Here is a 9,544-nt window from a genome sequence, read left to right on the forward strand (position 1 = left end):
GCAGGAATGTTTATTTTAGCTGAGCTAAAGCAGCAGAGCTTCCATCAGTGCTTATTTGTGAACATAGCAAAACGCCATTTGCAAGAAGCTGTGTTTGAGCTTTCGAGGGGACGGACAGACAGACAGAGCCTCTATTTTTAGCTAGAAAAGCAAAACTCAAATCTGCCTAGCAGCAGGTAAAGCAGGAGGAGGCAAGTGCCAGGAGAAAGATTTTTCCTACAGAATACTTGAAAAGTGGTTTTCTACTTGGTCCTTCCCCTCTTCCAGGTCCAAAGAGCCCCTTCTTTAGCTCCTCAAGGAAGGAGGCAGTGCTGAACACCCTAACGAAGCAGGGCACCACCACCCCTTACTCTACCTATGCAGAGTCAGAGGATGGTCCAGGTCCCACAACTCTGATTCAGGGCTCTGAGTTCAAAGCCAGGATGAAGGAAGGGAAGGGAGAAGGATGCTATGTGGGAAACCTTCACCATCACCAACCTTATCCCAGCAAACTCCAAGTTCTCACCAGGGAAGATTAATCTGCTGGTTAATTTGCCGTATTAGTGTCATCTGCTGCTCCTTTCCTGCCCAAGGATCACCTTATCAGCACAGACAATGAAGGGAGCAAACCCTGAGGTCCAGGTGGATGTAGACTATGAGGCAAATCACAGCCAGGCAGCAAAACTGCCCCCCAGCACCCCCCAACTGGTGATGACGGATTTGAATTTATCCTGATTTCTCCTCTCTCTGCTTTTACTTTTTTAGAGGGTTTTTCCCCCACCCGATATGGAATTTGCCTTTAAGAAAGCAATAAATTAGGGGTGATGGAGGAAGAAATACCCTTGATCAGGAGTTCATTTCTACTTTAACAAAGGCTCAATAGTAGCTCCCAGCTGCTATTTTATAACCACGCTCAGGTTAGGGTTTTTTTCTTTATCCTTCTTCCTTTAGGGTTTTCCTTGCTGCTTGATTTAAATCCTCCTGACATTCCACCTATTGTGAGTCCCATCCTCAGCTGAATAAACTACAATCTGCCTTTTGCTCTGGCTGCTTCCAGAAAAGGACACCCTGTGTGGTGTTTTCAGGCTTGGAGTCACAGGGGGAGGATTTTGCCTTGACATCTTCAGCTGCAAACCCACAGCTTGTGCCCACCTCACATTCAACATTCCAGCTGTGTCACAAACATCCTCCTGAAGCCGTGCTGTCAGCTTGTGTTTGCAGAAAGGGTCCAATCCCTACCTTAAGAAGGGCCCAATGCTGCAAGTGAAATGCTTACCAAGCAGTAATGCTCTATGGGATGGCAGAGGCATCCTCTGCACGAGTGAAGCGGACCAGAAGAGATGCTCCCCAGCATCACGTCTGACACAGCCGCAGCTGCACCGTGTGCATCTGCAGCGCTGACACTGGAGCATTAGGCTGGGGGGATTTCACATGCAGTAGTTTAAGTTGACATATACTTTACCCTTGACTGTTTGCAAGTGCTACAACACTCAATCCAAATGCTATTTAACACACAGAGAGACCTAAAGTGGCTCCATACGTGCAGACAGCTCTCAGGCCAGGAGAGGAGGGGCAGGGAAAACAAATATCACAGTTCTTCAACCTCACCGTATTCAAGCTCAGCAATAAGATGCCTTTTTCCTAAGATTGTCCTCAAGTGGCACAATACAAGGTGATTGCTGAAGTGAGCTACATGTGTATCCCCGAGGAGGACCACAGCAGCCAGTGCTTGTGGCAAGGACACTGTGGTGGCCCCATCAATATCAGCCCTCTCCATCCTAACAGCAGCCAGACTTCAGCAACAGCCTTTCAGCTATTTATTTGTACCCCCAGCTACCCGACCATGGCACAGGAGAACAGGGAAGATTTGGGTGGCAGATTCATTTCTCCATCAGCCACCGTGATCCAGGAGCAGGAGCATCCATATGGATGGTCTCAGCTGGCTCCGTGCACTGAGCACCTCTCCCCAGCCCTCTCCAGAGATCTTATTTCAGACCCATCATGGGAAATTTTATCCCATGCCTGGAATTCTTTAGAGGCAAAAATAAATAAGTAAACGTGCCCCACATCCCATTATCCTTCACCATTGCACATCCCGTGGATAACAAGCTGTAACTGGTGTGAAAACCTATATTTAAATACAATATGTATTTCTGAGCAAGTGTGTGCACACGGTGCAGATCCAAAGGTTAGAGAGGGCTTGAGACCTTCTTCCCCATTGCGAGGCAAGAAGGCTGCGTACACACAATATCCAGGTCTAAACTATCCTAACTTCTACTAGGATTTTAGGAAACCATAGAAAATAAATATGCTACTGCACTGATCAAATACAAATATTGTTTCATTTGCCTAAATGGATTTGAAGTGGAGAAACCTGCTTATAGAGCTGGCAATAGCCTTATCAAAGCCTCCTTCTCCCCTCTTCCTTTCAAGTTTAATTTGGCTTTTATGACAAAGGACTAGAATCCATCTATTGCTCGCTTACACCTCAGTCTGACAGGCAGGGATGCACAGGATCAGACCTATATGTACTCCCGACATCCCACAGTGTGAGTCTTCATGGACCTGGCTTTGCAGGACCAGCACTACCAGCTCGAAAAGCTGCAGCTCCACAAACCCTCCTCCTTCTTCACAAGCCCCCTCCTGACCTCCCCCTCCTGACCAGTCGCTCTGTTAAAACACAGACTAACAGCAAGAAACAGTTAATATGAACAATGTGCCTGGCAGAGGCAGAGCACTAGCTGAGCACCAGGTACCAGCAATATTACCTTTCATAATCATTGCTTTATTAACATACAACAATCTCATTAAATCTAATCTAAGTGCTTATTTGGCAGGTTCAATAGAAAAGCCTTAATTGAGCTGGGTTTAAATATAGCAACAACTGCTTACTCTGCTTTCTAAGAAGGTGAGAGCTTTCCTGGCGACACCTGCTTGCAGCTGACAGCTTGTTAGTGAAGAAGGATGGGGTTTCAGGGTGCATTTTTGCTGGTTTGGGGTTTTCCCAGCGCTCGGTTTATTTGGGGATACAGGAAGCATCGGTAACATCAGTCACCCAAAGAGGGCTTCCTCCAACACCCAGGTGGGTCCGAGATGGTGCCTTACTACCGAGAGGCCAAAATGGGACAGGATGTGCCATTTGCGTAGTGAGCAGCACAGTTCTGTGCTTAATTAAAGCTTTCTAATCTGCTGGCTGTGAATCTGCCAGGAGGTTTGACAGCTTTGGCTGGACCCCTTTCATCAGCCACAGCTGCAGCAGTAAATGAGCAGCTCTATTGAGCCCCCAGGAGCTGCCGGGGTCCCGGTGGGGATGAATGCCCCCCTTGTCTCCTCCAAAGGGGCCACAGCTTCACCTGGTGTATGAGGGGCTTCTTCCGACCACCCGGCGCCTTGGAGAAAGGGCCCATTTTAAACAGGCCTGGGACTGACCTAAATACCCAGATCTGAGCCGCCCTTGAAGGATGGGACCGGAGAGGAAGGCAAGGATTTAAATATCTGGATTCAGAGCCAAATCTTGGCAGCTGGAAGCCCCGAATTCACCACACAGGAGGTTTGGCTGAAGCAAGGAGACACAGACTTCCAAGTCCTGCCCATCACTTTGGGTACCGGAAAGGCTCCATCCCCCCAGAACCACCTGGTCCATAAGGGATGGAGCAGCACATCCCGTGGCAGGGGGTCGCTACCCATAAGCAGCACACATTGGTGGAGGACCGAGCGCTTTCTGCTCACCTTGATGTGTGTGCCGTGCAGGCTGGTGGCTCCCTCGCAGCTGCTGATCTTCTCTCCACAGGTCCACCTCTGATTCAGCAGCTCACCTCGAAACTCATTTTCTGGGGAAGGGAAGAGGAACACAGGGTCAGGACACAGAGTCAGCCCAGCACCCCATCAGCAGCATCAACCAGAGGTCAAAATGCACTTTTTATTCCCTGCTTGCTTTCTTTAATGGCCGTGCAAATCCTGCCTGAGGGCTTCCATGCTCCAAGCAGGACCCCAGGGCATCACGCCAGGGCCAAGAGCCCCAGACATGAAGAACTGAGCACCCTCAGCCTATCCTGAGCACTGCAATGCTGCTCAGCTTGGTCGTTGGTTGGAAAACAGAGTATTAACAGTGTCACCAGGGCTGAGCAGGGAGCCCCACTGTGCTCATGGCAGCTGGCAAAGGGCTTCCCCTTTACACCCTCTTCTTAAGGTTAAGTTCATTTGCACATCTATAGCAGTGGATGGGACCCATCCAGCAGTGAGAGCAGAGTGAGGTCCCCGCAACAACTCTGTGTGACATCAGTATTTTGGGAGTGGGTCATTACAGCAACAGGCAGTGAAGGTGCAAAACAAGGGTCTCAAAGTTAAAGCTCTCAGACACAAAACTGCCTTTGGAGCAAGGGAGAACAGGCAGAGAGGAACCTCTATCCAAGGGGAAATACTGTGGGAAATGTGTATTCTATAAGCAGATTTTGGGCACTTTCCCTTCACAGAATCCGAGCCTGGTTTTTGTTGGAAAGGACCTTAAAGCTCATCCAGCTCCAACCCCTGCCACGGGCAGGGACACCTTCCACTAGAGCAGGTTGCTCCAAACCCCTGTGTCCAACCTGGCCTTGAACACTGCCAGCGATGGGGCATCATCTAGTACAACTCCAACCACCTTTAAGGGACTGTCACTGGCCCTGCAGCAGCTGGACCAGCACGGAGGAGCTGCCGTGGCACCGCAGCACAAGACGCACCTTCCCTGCGGTGCAGTTACTGCTCACAGTGATGAGATCAAGACCATTTGCCTCCAGACTGTGGCCTCCAGGCCCCAGCATCTTTGTCGCTTTGGGCACCGCTGCAGAGAGCCTCCCCTTCGGCATCTCACATTGCAGCTCCCTCTGGCACCAAGTACTGAATCATTTCCTGCCTGTTCTCCAAGCCTCGCTCCATTCATCTACCGCTGGTGCAAAGGGAAAAGGAGAGCAGCCCTCCAAAGGAGGCACATGAGGAGCTACACACATGCCAGCAGGCTCATTCACCTCGGGCTGCTAATAGCCTGGGGAAGAGCTCGGGGCAGAGGCCTCCTTCCCTCTGCTGAACAGGCTCCTTGGCTTCTTGTTTCTCTATTGGGAGTGATCTCAAAGCAGGAGGAAGGCTCACACATGCTAAAACAAATCTGGGAAGGTGGGTGTTTCCAGCCATGGGTAACTTACCGAGTGTGCAGGACACCAGCAGGTGTCCTACCAGCAGGTCCCAACTTTGGATCTGCTCTGCCACAGAGCAGCTTTTAGGAGAATACATAGAAAATAGCTAGGGAATTTATTCCTCCCCTGCCTGTGTCTGTTCTCCATCTATAAGACATTATGGAGCAACCAGCATGTCCCGCAGTGCTCTTGCAATAAGTACATTGAAATACTGGGATAATTCAATCCTATGATGATGTCCAGTCCAAGATGAATAACCATGAATGTCACTTTCATGTATTTATCCTAAAGCAAAACTGTTCTGAAACCAGGAGAGGGGCTCTTCTAGGTTTTATAGGAGAAATATCTGCATTGGAAACTCCTCTCCTAACCCTGTCTGGAGCATCTTGTTCCAGCCTGGACCCAAAGAAAAGGCAGAGGGCTTGGAAGCAAAATCTGAGAGATGCTGAAACCTTACTCTGCTCTAGAGAAGCTCTGAGGAAAGGGAACAGGGAGGGACAGATGGCCAAGGCAGCTGATGAAACTAAGCAAAATGTGGGGAAGAAGATAGCAAAGGGCAGAAGAAAGGAGAACAGAGAGAGAAATGGCATCAAATAAGAAGAAATAAAGATGTTTCTATAGCACATTCATAGGGCAGCGCAGCTTGCCTGCTTATCTGAAGCCTTTCCCGGAGCATCCTTCTCCCAGGCAGCACGTTTTAAAGCAGGAGCATCCACTCTGGGATGCAGTGGGGGCAGGAGCAGAGAGTGGGTTAAGCTGCAGAAACAAATAGACCTGGAAGCAAGATAACCTGAAGATAGCTTAGAAGATTCCTGAAAGGCTGAGAAGTCAGGAGATACAACCCTGAGGAGGAAACAATGGCACAACACACACATACACATTAATCCTCTGGGCCTGCTTTGCTCACGTGTACTTAAGTCATAGGCTAAGGGTGAGTTCTGGATGCTGCCATGGTAAATCTGGCTCTAGGTGCCAGCTTGTCCTTGCCACGGGGCCAGTCCCAACCTCCTGTGCCTTCATCCCTGTAAGCAAGAGGAGGGAAGGGGCTGTGTGATGGGAAAAGGAGCCTCGGCCAGGCTGAAGGTGTTTTGGCCATGCCAGCTCAGCACCCTCCTGCCCGCTCCAGTCCCTCTGCCCAGCCCGGCTCAGATGGCCAAGGCAGCTCCGTCAACACACGAGTCAGATTTCCTCTCCTCCCTGCTGCTTAAATGCATCTGGTCTCTGGAGAGGATCAGTTTGCACTGCTGGCTGTGCCTTCCACCCTGCATTCAGCAGAAATGAAGCTCACTGGGTATGTGAAGGACACGTCTTTTAACCCCTACCTGGGCCACCCGAGAGGAGATGCAGGATATTGCCATAAATGCAAGTTTTACCCATGGGAAGCAGCTCCCAGAAGGAACAACGCATTCTGGGTCCCTTCCTTGCACCAAGCTGGGACACCAAAGCTCACAGTTCAGGAACACTTGCACCCATGAATAATAACCTAGATGCTCAGCTGGTCTAGGTCACTATAGATCACTGCCTGATGTTCACATCCCAAAGGAAATCACCAGCTTTCCTCACCTGCTCTATCCTCAGCGCCCACCACCTAGCCAGGACTGGATCACACTCCGGGGTCCCTCACTAGACAGGCTGCTTTTCTCCATCAACTTTTACCACAATCCACCACAACATCAGTGTGACCTCTTCCAAATGAGGTTCTTTTCCCAAAGCATGAATCTATTTGTCCCCTTCTCTCCTTCAGAAATACCTACAGAGAGAGGTCAGCTGTGGAATGAAGCACTGATAGTTGTGCAGAACCCTGGCATGAAAGAGCAAGTTCTGTGCAACCTTTGGGTCACCCTCATCAACTCCAAACAAGAAGATCTGGAAAGCTGGGAGGGATACACAATTAAGCAGACTCAGGTGGGCTTCACTTTCACCGAGTATTTAAACCAAATGACTAGAAGAAAACCCCATCAGTCTTCATTTGCTCCCCCAAGCTGAACCCTGTGTTAAGGCAGCAGCAACATGCTGAGAACAGGCTGGATCCTTCGGTGTCCCATCAGACAACACAGGCTCAGAGCAAATACAGCAGCAGCGTCAGGGATTGAGGGTGCCCTTTGGACCCCATCTTTCATATGAATTAAAACAATCAAACACCAGAACAAAACCTCCCCAAATCCAGGTTTTGCATGGTAGCAATTCTCCTCCATCCTCCTCTGATGACAGGAATGTAGGTCTAAGCCCCTCTCAGGGCCCAGAAATACTGTCTATTCAATGCAATTACCACTGTTTACTGTGACCCAGCTACATTCAGTGCTTCAGATTTAGCTTCCCAAACATGCATTTAATTTCAGATCTGATACCGGATGTTAATTGTATATTGCACAGTAAACGACTGATCATTAAAACATATTAATTGAGGTTTAACAGCTGTGTAATAGATATTACATCTCATACTTATCAGCAAATTTGATTTAATAATCAGTTAGGATGGGATGTATGGATGGGAGATGCAGCATGGCCAGCTAGATTGCAGGGTGTTCATTTGCTGACCTAAAGATACTTTTCCTTAGCTTTTTTGGAAAGGAGCTTGGCAGTCACCAAGCAGATATTTAGCTTTGATGCTCTCAGCTGGGGAGCTTATGTGGACAAGCCCCACAGAGTTTACAACCTACAAAGGGAGAAATGGGGGAGCCATGAGCAGTTCCCTCCTATAAAGTTGGGGCCAAGCTGCAAGGACCTGGCCCCATGACTATCATAGAATGGTTTGGAAGGGACCTTAAAGCTCATTCAGTTCCACCCCCCTGCCATGGGCAGGGACACTTTCCACTAGACCAAGTTACTTTTATTTAAAGCAAGTTGAAAATGTCATTGCCCTTGGCAAGGGATATGTATATCCCAGCCCATATGCCCTTGGCTGGTCTCCAGGGCAGTTTACCCAAGTGTTCCACCTCCTGCTGCTCTTCTCCCCTGTCTCCATCATCATGTTAACCCAGCATATCCCACTCTCGGATCCCAGGACCCGCTGCTCCTCATCCCCACAGAATTCCCAGCCATGTCCTCTCTAGGCAAAGTACAGAGCTGGACAATGCCCTGTGTGGCAAGTACAGCCCCGCTCAGCTCTGCAGGTCCTGGGGGCACAGAGGAGAGGAGCCCTGGTTTCCATCTGGCTATGCAGAGGGGACAAGGACACTGCTAGCACCATGCTGCTGTTTCTCCATCTCCAGCCACATGAACCTGCCACCCTTCTTCCAAAGACTCCTGCAGTGCCCAGGAGCCAGCCCAGGGAGCATCCCCTTCCTTGGCTCCCTCCCCAGAACTGAATGAGGCACCAGTGACTCACGTTTCCCTTCCCAGCCCCGTATCACCTCCCCTCTTGGCTCATCCTGCTCTTGATGCCATCAGCGGCCACCTTTGCCCAGCAGCCACGTCAGCCCATGTGGCCACCTCAGCCATGCCAGCTCATGCTTTGCCCTGTGATGCCTGGAACCTTGGGATGAATTTGAATTCTCTTTGGGACATCCTTGATGGGAAGAGGGAATCATCCTTTCCCCATAGCCCTGGACAGGACATGGAGCAACTGCCTTAATCACAAGAAGATTCAGATTTCTCAAGCATGAGAGCATGTTGCAACAGGAAGGGAAGAAGCACAAAACCCTTGGAGAGGGAGCAAAGTCCTCAGCACTGGGGTTCAGCAGCAGGTTAAAGATCCACCAGGATTAAGGGATGGACATTGCCTTCCTATGGGATGCGGCATCCCAAGGCCCCTGTGATTGCTGCTCTGCCATCCTTCCCCCAGGGCCCTCTCTCCATCCCTGCTCAGCAGCTCTGCACCCCAATCATGAAGGGAAGGACTGATGTTTCATCCTGTTTCTATTGCCCAGAACTACAAGAGCTAAAGCCCTCAGTGCACCTACAATGCGAAGGAAGCAAATGAGAGTACAGTCTCTCCTCATTAACAGCAATATTCACACTCCAGTGTTCATGGCTACTTAATAAGACTTTTTATTAGAGCCTTTTTTCTTTCTCTATGAAGTGGCAGAAGCACCCTGCACAGCAGAAGGTACAAAAGAAGGTGGTTTTCACCTTCCATCCTTGTATCACTTGTGTACTCTTCAAGAGAAGAAGTGCTGCATGCCCACAGCAGCACTGCTGCCTGTGCACTCTTCTTAAGTATATTGATCAGAGAGATTAAAGAGTGAACATTGTTCAACATCCCATCTTCCCCCAGCTCTCAGGTTATGCTGACCCCCTCCAAGAGAAGAGCAAGACCCCAAAGCCTCCTGCCTTCGCCCTGCCAGCCTCTGAGTGGTCCAAAGAGTGAGTTTTCCTCCTGCAATAGGAGGAACTTCATATGAGCTGCTGATTAATTCCTCTCCAAACATACCTGACCCTGTACCGAAATAATTAAT

General features: G+C 49.6%; 1 protein-coding gene across 1 annotated transcript in view; it reads right to left on the minus strand.

Annotated features, from left to right (window-relative positions):
- Nucleotides 1–3,804, minus strand: part of LOC104409194 (myelin transcription factor 1-like) — a gene marked incomplete at its 3' end in the record, with an annotated part of 17,521 nt that extends 13,717 nt beyond the window's left edge. The window contains exon 1 of the mRNA XM_010018997.1: nucleotides 3,709–3,804. The remainder of the gene's footprint in view (nucleotides 1–3,708) is intronic.
- Between the last annotated feature and the right edge of the window lie 5,740 nt (nucleotides 3,805–9,544).

This window comes from Nestor notabilis, unplaced genomic scaffold (genome assembly GCF_000696875.1).
Source record: "Nestor notabilis isolate BGI_N333 unplaced genomic scaffold, ASM69687v1 scaffold9337, whole genome shotgun sequence".
Classification (NCBI taxonomy): domain Eukaryota; kingdom Metazoa; phylum Chordata; class Aves; order Psittaciformes; family Psittacidae; genus Nestor; species Nestor notabilis.